The sequence below is a fragment of the Bubalus kerabau genome, chromosome 1, assembly GCF_029407905.1.
Source record: "Bubalus kerabau isolate K-KA32 ecotype Philippines breed swamp buffalo chromosome 1, PCC_UOA_SB_1v2, whole genome shotgun sequence".
Taxonomy (NCBI): Eukaryota; Metazoa; Chordata; class Mammalia; order Artiodactyla; family Bovidae; genus Bubalus; species Bubalus kerabau.
In genome coordinates this window covers 71209403-71218372 of record NC_073624.1, presented here as the reverse complement: position 1 = coordinate 71218372, position 8970 = coordinate 71209403, and positions in this window count along the sequence as shown.

Below are 8970 nucleotides of genomic sequence, written 5' to 3'. Positions count from 1 at the left end.
AGCTTAATAATAAATCTTAATATCTGTTACCAACTTAGATTCCTAATAAAATATGTTAGAGTGCATTTCAATATTTTCAGTATTTTTGGACACTGCATATTACATAGTACTCTTTAAAAAAATATATATATATATTTTTCAGTGAATTCTGTGAGGTCTGAAACATTTTTTAAAGTTAAATTCTTTGGTCAGTGTTGGTCTATTCATATTCTCTATCTCTTTAAATATATTTTTAGTATTTTACAACTGTTCATGCATTTACTTTTGATTATTATCTTTATTACTATACTATTAAAATATTTTCAGTAATTTCCAAATCCTTTTATAGACAGCATGAGTAATTTCTGGTTATAATATATAGGATAATAGCAATGTATGTATATCATAAAAAATTGGGAAGTATAGAAAAGTATAAAAAAGAATTAAAATGACCTGTATTCTAACTACACAGAGATGATTATTTTGTTGAATATTTTGCTTCATTTCTTCCAGGCATCTCCTTTTTTTTTGTTTCATTTTTAAAAGGAGGTTTTAGCTTTTAGAGAAGTTTTAGGTTTACAGCAAGACTGAATGGATGGTACAGAGATTTCCCATATGCTCCCTGCCCCCACATGTAGGTATTATCAACATTCCTTACCAGAGTGTTCAGTGTGTTACAGCCTTCGCTAGCACATCATTATCATCCAAAGTTCATAGCTCACAGTAAGATCCACTCGTGGTGTTGCACATTCTATGGATTCTGACAAATGTATAACGACAATGTACTCACCATTGAGTGAGTACAATGCAATTCACCATTGAGTGAGTACAAATGTAGTCACCATTATAGTGTTGCAGAGAATAGTATCACTGGCCTAAAAATCCATTGTGCTTTGCCTATTCATCCCTTCTCCCAAGAACTCCTGGCAACCACAGATGTTTATACTGTCTGTATAATTTTGCTTTTCCATAATGTCATATAGTTGGAATCATATATTAATAGTATTTGGCCTTTTCAGATTGGCTTCTTTCACTTAATAATATGCATTTAAGTTTCTTCCATGCTTTTTCACAGTTTGGTAACTCATCTCTTTCTTTCTCTTTTTTAAATTGGGGTATAGTTGCCTTACAATGCTGTGTTAGTTTCTGCTGTACAAAGAAACATATCAGCCATGTGTATACATATATCCCCTCCCTCTTGGACTTTCCTTCCATCACTCCCCCATCCCACCCATCTAGGTCACCACAGAGCACTGAGGTGAGTTCCCTGTGACATACAACAGGTTCCCATTAGCTATCTATGTTAGGACTCATTTCTTTCTTTCTTCCTTTTTCTTTTTTCTTTTAATTTTGGTTGCTCTGGTTCTTCATTGCAGTGTGTGGGCTTTCTGTAGTTGCAGCATGTGGGCTTCTCTTGTTGTGGAGCATGGGCTCAGTAGTTGTGGTTTGTGGGTTTAGCTGCTGCACAGCATGTAGGATCTTAGTTCTCTAACCACAGATTGATTCTCCTGCGTTGGAAGGTGGATTCTTAACCACTGGAATACCAGGGAAGTCCCAGGGTTCATTTCTTTTTATCTCTGAATAATATTCCATTATCTGGATGGACTATAGTTTATTTATCCATTCACCTATAGAAGGATATCTTCATCTCTTCCAAATTTTGGCAGTTATGAAAAAAGCTACTATACACATCTGCAGGTTTTTATGTGGACATAGGTTTTCAACTCATCTGAGTAAATATCAAAGAGTATGATTGCTGGATTAAATGTTAAGAGTTTACTTAGCTTTATAAGAAATGACCAAACCATCTTCTAGAATGGTTGTACCATTTTGCATTACTATCCACAATGAATAAGTGCTCCTGTTGCTCCATGTCCTCATCGGCATTTGGTGGTATCAGTGTTTTGGACCCATCTTTCTAATAAGTGTGTAGGGGTATCTTATTGATGTTTTAGTCAGATGTTTAAAAAAATCTCTGGGTTTTTATATTTAGTTTCTCACTTTATTAAATGGTATTTTCTTCCTTTTCACTAAATGGGCTTAATTTTGTAATTTCTTTTTCAAAATAATCATTAGTGTTTTTTTAACTGTATTTTTCCTTGTAGTTTATTTCCACTGCTTACTTTCACATGACTTATACTTCATTTTAATTCCTTTTTTTTTTTTTTCATTCTGGTAGTTTGTTTCTGTCTCCCATTACATTCTGCCTTTAGTAAAGTCATTTTAAACAGTTTTTTAAGATGACATTTTAATAATTCAGCTGTTTAATAGACTTCATAATTTTGTTCTAGACTTTTTCACTTTCTGAAACGTAAGTATTTTCAGTTTTCATCTCACATTCTCTTTGATCACTAGCTTAAGAAAAATTCCAAATCTGTAGGTTAGGTTGTTGAGTAAGCCCTGTGACAGAATGAGATTTTGTGTTGTATCTTAAAGTTAATATATTAGAATAATTTAATGTAGAAAGTTATTTAAGGAGTAAGATGCACTGATACAGTTGTGATTTAATGGAAGAAGGCACAGTTTTATGTACAGAGTAGGTGGGTCATTAGTAATAAGAGCAGTCAGGTTATATTTAGTGATGTAATTGTCCTAAATTTAATGAGAAAATTCAACTCCTTTTTTAAAAATATATATATATATATTTTTAATTTTATTTTTAAACTTTACAATATTGTATTGGTTTTGCCATATATCAAAATGAATCCGCCACAGGTATACATGTGTTCCCCATCCTGAACCCTCCTCCCTCCTCCCTCCCCATACCATCCCTCTGGGTCATCCCAGTGCACCAGCCCCCAAGCATCCAGTATCATGCATCGAACCTGGACTGGTGACTCATTTCATACATGATATTTTACATATTTCAATGCCATTCTCCCAAGTCATCCCACCCTCTCCCTCTCCCACAGAGTCCAAAACACTGTTCTATACATCAGTGTCTCTTTTGCTGTCTCGTTTACAGGGTTATTGTTACCATCTTTCTAAATTCCATATATATGCATTAGTATACTGTATTGGTGTTTTTCTTTCTGGCTTACTTCACTCTGTATAATAGGCTCCAGTTTCATCCACCTCATTAGAACTGATTCAAGTGTATTCTTTTTAATGGCTGAGTAATACTCCATTGTGTATATGTACCACAGCTTTCTTATCCATTCATCTACTGATGGACATCTAGAATGCTTCCATGTCCTGGCTATTATAAACAGTGCTGCGATGAACATTGGGGTACACATGTCTCTTTCAATTCTGGTTTCCTCAGTGTGTATGCCCAGCAGTGGGATTGCTGGGTCGTATGGCAGTTCTATTTCCAGTTTTTTAAGGAATCTCCACACTGTTCTCCATAGTGGCTGTACTAGTTTGCATTCCCACCAACAGTGTAAGAGGGTTCCCTTTTCTCCACACCCTCTCCAGCACTTATTGCTTGTAAACTTTTGGATCGCAGCCATTCTGACTGGCGTGAAATGGTACCTCATAGTGGTTTTGATTTGCATTTCTCTGATAATGAGTGATGTTGAGCATCTTTTCATGTGTTTGTTAGCCATCTGGATGTCTTCTTTGGAGAAATGTCTATTTAGTTCTTTGGCCCATTTTTTGATTGGGTCATTTATTTTTCTGGAGTTGAGCTGTAGGAGTTGCTTGTATATTCTCGAGATTAGTTGTTTGTCAGTTGCTTCATTTGCTATTATTTTCTCCCATTCTGAAGGCTGTCTTTTCACCTTGCTTATAATTTCCTTTGTTGTGCAGAAGCTTTTAAGGTTAATTAGGTCCCATTTGTTTATTTTTGGTTTTATTTCCAATATTCTGGGAGGTGGGTCATAGAGGATCCTGCTGTGATGTATGTCGGAGAGTGTTTTGCCTATGTTCTCCTCTAGGAGTTTTATAGTTTCTGGTCTTAGGTTTAGACCTTTAATCCATTTTGAGTTTATTTTTGTGTATGGTGTTAGAAAGTGCTCTAGTTTCATTCTTTTACAAGTGGTTGACCAGATTTCCCAGCACCACTTGTTAAAGAGATTGTCTTTAATCCATTGTATATTCTTGCCTCCTTTGTCAAAGATAAGGTGTCCATATGTGCGTGGATTTATCTCTGGGCTTTCTATTTTGTTCCATTGATCTATATTTCTGTCTTTGTGCCAGTACCATACTGTCTTGATGACTGTGGCTTTGTAGTAGAGCCTGAAGTCAGGCAGGTTGATTCCTCCAATTTCATTCTTCTTTCTCAAGATAGCTTTGGCTATTCGAGGTTTTTTGTGCTGCTGCTAAGTTGCTTCAGTTGTGTCCAACTCTGTGCGACCCCATAGATGGCAGCCCACCAGGCCCCACCATCCCTGGGATTCTCCAGGCAAGAACACTGGAGTGGGTTGCCATTTCCTTCCATACAAATTGTGAAAAAAATTCAACTCCTTATGGCAAATACTGTTTATAACTTTAAGTGAAAAAAAAATTTTTGTTAGCAAATAAATGACTCATAAAATATATTTTTTCAAGTCAACAGTCCTAAAAATTTTACTATTAGAATTAATTTCTGAATATTTAAGAAAAACTCTGTCCTTGATATACAGAAATCTAGGTTTATATTGGTTTAGATTAAGTATGCTGCCAAGTCGCTTCAGTCGTATCCGACTCTGTGTGACCCCATGGACTGCAGCCTACCAGGCTTCTCCATCCCTGGGATTCTCCAGGCAAGAACACTGGAGTGGGTTGCCATTTCCTTCTCCAATGCATGAAAGTGGAAAGTGAAAGTGAAGTCACTCAGTCGTGTCTGACTCTTAGCGACCCCATGGACTGCAGCCTACCAGGCTCCTCCATCCATGGGATTTTCTGGGCAACAGTACTGGAGTGGGGTGCCATTGCCTTCTCCCTAGATTAAGCATAGATTTAATTTATTTTGCTGTTACCATTTGTACATGCTCTCTAGTCTTCTCTTGTATCTACCAATGCTTGGCATTCCCCACTGGTGTTAGCAACATTTTCAAATTTTCTATTAAATACAAGTAAACCTGTGACCTGAAGTTTCACTTATAATTTTAACTAAAGCTAATTCTTCATTTCACACTTCAAATAACCAAATTAATTTCTCTTATATCTGTATTTGAACTCCTATAAATAAACCTAGATTTTTGTTTTTAGAAACAGAGTGTAATTTTATTCATTGATTTATGTTAAGTATAATATTAATCAGAGGAACTTAAATATTGTGTCTTTTCAGAAATATTTTTCCTTAAATTTTTTTTCTTTTGCTATACTCACCTTGACATATTCATTCATATTATATTATTCTGTTCTCATCTTTTCTCATTTAGTCCAAATCACAGTTTTTGTATATTGCCATTTTAATCTCATCATCTCAAATCCAAAATGCCAAAATGTCTAGTTATTTTGCAAGTATGATATTATTGAATGTCCTATGTAAATGTGTAACTGCTTGAAAAAATGTCCTTCAGGATATCTTTAGTAAATAGAAAACTATTCCAATTTAAATGTCCTTTTGATATCTATTCTGATTATCATTGCTTTATTGACTTTGTGACTTGCAATGAGGTATAAATGAAATGTAAAAGAGAAGGAAAGTAAGTGGCTAGGAATAGCATTATATCCAATAATATCTGAAATATCTATTTGGCTTATAGATTTAAGAGTGTACATAAAGATAATGCTAGTATATTATAGAAATAGATCAGTGCTTGACATATTATAAATGCTAAATAAATATTTATTTAAAGTAAGTGAGTGAAATTCAGGATTTTCACAGGAGGTAAAAACAAGTAGAGTTTGGGTTAAAATGTTTAGCTTCTTTGTTGAATAGCAAATGGTAGTTTTTCTCTGGAGTAATGTTATTCTTCATTTCAGTTAACTTGTGAAGTGAAAGGCTACACAACGTACTACATAGCTTTTCAAGGACTAGGAAGGTGTGTTTATCAAAGATGAGGAGGGGAGTCTTTTTTGCCTTTCCTTTTTCTCCCTCTCTTCCTTTCTTCCACTCTTTTTTCCTTATAAATTAGAAATTGATTCACATTTATAAAAACCTAGAAGTAAAGTTTCTTTATTTCCCCTTCCCTCCCTTCATCTAATGGAATATAATTTTGGTATGTATATCTTAGGTAAGTTTTCTGGAGGAAAACATTCTCAGATGCACATTTGTTTGCAAGAAATTTATTGAAATATGTCCTTGAGATCAATATCCATGGGGAATCAAAGGAAGTAAGAATGGTAAGAGGGAGGAGTTGAGCTGTGATGCAGTTGTGACAAGGGCCTCAACCATCTCAAGGGGAACTTTGGAACTAGTATGGCCTTTCTGAGGTGCTCCATTTTGAAGGAAGTGCTGAGCGTTTATACCTTTGTATCTGGATTTGACTCTGGAGGTGGGTGGAACCCAGGAAAGGAATTCAGTTTTGGCCACATGACTCTCTTGAGCTGACTTAGGGAAGGTCTGGCAGAACCCACCCCATAATGAGCAGTACTGGCCCACTGGTCACCTGAGTCTCCACTGATCAGGCTCTGTGTCTTTATGAAGGTCCAATAGCACTCCAGAGACCTATTATTATGGTTTTAAATGCTGTACAACTCACTGCTACAGATGACATAGTTTGATAAGAATCCTAAGGATGAACATTGTGATTTTACTTTGGGAGCTTGTCTTAAATTTCACATGGTATCTTTTCCCATCACTCATACCTTAAATACTGAAGGATCTGCTAAGTCATACGGTCCAAGCACTCAGCCTGGACCCGCTGCAAGTCTCTTTCCTGCTTGAGCCCCACTCAGACTGTCATGCCACATGTTAAATATACCAGCAGTCTTGTTAGTGTGTAATATGTTACTTTCAGAACCAAAAGACAAATATTGGACATTATGCTTCCTTCTTTGTGCATAGAGACAAGTTGCAATTATTTGTTCCTTAGTTTAGAAAGAATATCATAACTTGTCCCAGAGCCCTGGACTCTTGCATGTTACTTGTATAGCATTTCCCTGAATTTTTGTATAGTTTAACTCCTACTTTTTGGAACACATATGTTATACCAAGGCCTATAATATGTATGGAACTTCTTGCTCATCCAGTCCAATTATGGTACCATCAGCAAAGTGAACCAATGCTATGTCTTGCCAAATGACCAGTTCAGATTTCAATGACTATATTATGTCAGAAGGCAAAAGCATGAACCTAGTTTTGTTTTTTTCATAAATATATACACATATTTGCTTCAGGTAAATTAAAACAATTTCTGATCTTTCCAGTAGGGGTGGAAAATGACATGTTTATCAGATCAATGATAGTATAACATGCACCCAAGGCCATCCCAGGTGGCACTAGTGGTAAAAATCTGCCTGCCTACTTTTCGACCGCTGGGTTGAGAAGATCCCCCAGAGTAGGAAATGGCAATCTATTCCAGTATTCTTGCCTGGAAAATTCCTTGGGCAGAGGAGCCTGGTGGGCTACAGTCCATGGGGCTGCAAAGAGTAGGACATGACTGAGCACGCATCCCAGGCCACAGTAATCTATTCTAGCAAAGAGGTCACATCTGACATAGCAGCTGCTATTGGAGTCGCTTTCTGATTGAGGTTGCCTTATGCTGTCATTATCCAGGATACATCTGTTTTTTCTTTTTTTTTTTTTAATACTTTCCAGGTTGGTTTATTAAATAGGGATATGATGAGAACTAGCAACCATGCATCCTTAAGGTCTTTAATGGTGGCCCTAGTCTCTGCCATCAACTCCCAACCAGGGATGAAATACTTTCAGAAAAATTAAAATCTTGATGGGGGTAGTTAGAAGTTTTTAATTGGCTTCTCTACTGCATAGGTCTTATCCCACAGTCCAAAGAACCAATATGGGGTATCTGCTAATCACTGAGTATTGTTCGTAGTAGTTATACGTTTGGGAACAAGAGAGGGAACAAATAGGCACTGGAGGTCTCTGTGAATCCACTTTTAGCAGGAATTTGACAGGATTGCATTTGTGACTTCACCCCCATATTCTGGTACTCTAACAGAGGTAACATGTGATGTTTCAGTGTCAAATCAAACCCTGTGTCCAAAATCCCTTGGAAAGTGTGAGTATTCTCTTTGTTGACTATATAGTCTTAGGTCCTTTGGGGAAAGATTAAGAACATCTTAAACTTACTCACTTGCCATGGTGATACAGGTCTTTGGGACTTGTTCTTTCAATGGGTAAAACTTGTAGTCTTCACAATGATACAATTTTATTTAATGCTCATCATGTGAATAGCTGACAATATATAAGTGCCCTCGTCCTACGGATAAAAACCAAGTTTCAGGGAGTTTAGACTACATAAATAGTAAGTTGCAAAACCTATGTCTGTACCCATATCTTTTATTTTGTTGATTTGTGAAACAGTGTTCTTTTTCTTAAGTCAAATACTATCCTGGATAGGCTGTGGCTACAATAAATTTACCGAGAGTAAGATTATATTTATTCTTCATATCTGAAAAGCAAAGTTGAAAGGCAAAATTGTCAGTACTTCCCTAGGCTGTGGGATATACTAGTAAATTTATCATTCTTGTATCCTATGAAGTGAAATGAAAAAATGTTGATCTTTTTTCATTTCAGAATATTCCCACTGTTAGGGCAACTTCTGGGAAAATGAATGACCTAGGTCTAGTACACAGTGATTCTTCTGGTGACAATATCAGCAATGCAATTAATAAATACTTTATGAGAAAGTGACATCACTACTTAGAAAGTTTCAGTCTCCCATGTGAATATATATAGGTATCTTATACAAAAATGATTTAAGTTTTTAGTAATCTCTCTCAGATGAGCGTTCGAAACCTTCCTTCCTTTTCTAGACATCTCCTTTTTTACCCTGAAGCAGGAGAGTCAGTCTTAGCACTGTTGAAGGAGTATGAGTGAACATTCTTGTGTCATTCCTGACCTTGGATAAAGGCTTTTAATTTTTCACCCCGGTGGCTCAGACAGTAAATAATCTGCCTGCAATGTAGGAGACCTGAGTTTGATCCCTGAGTCGG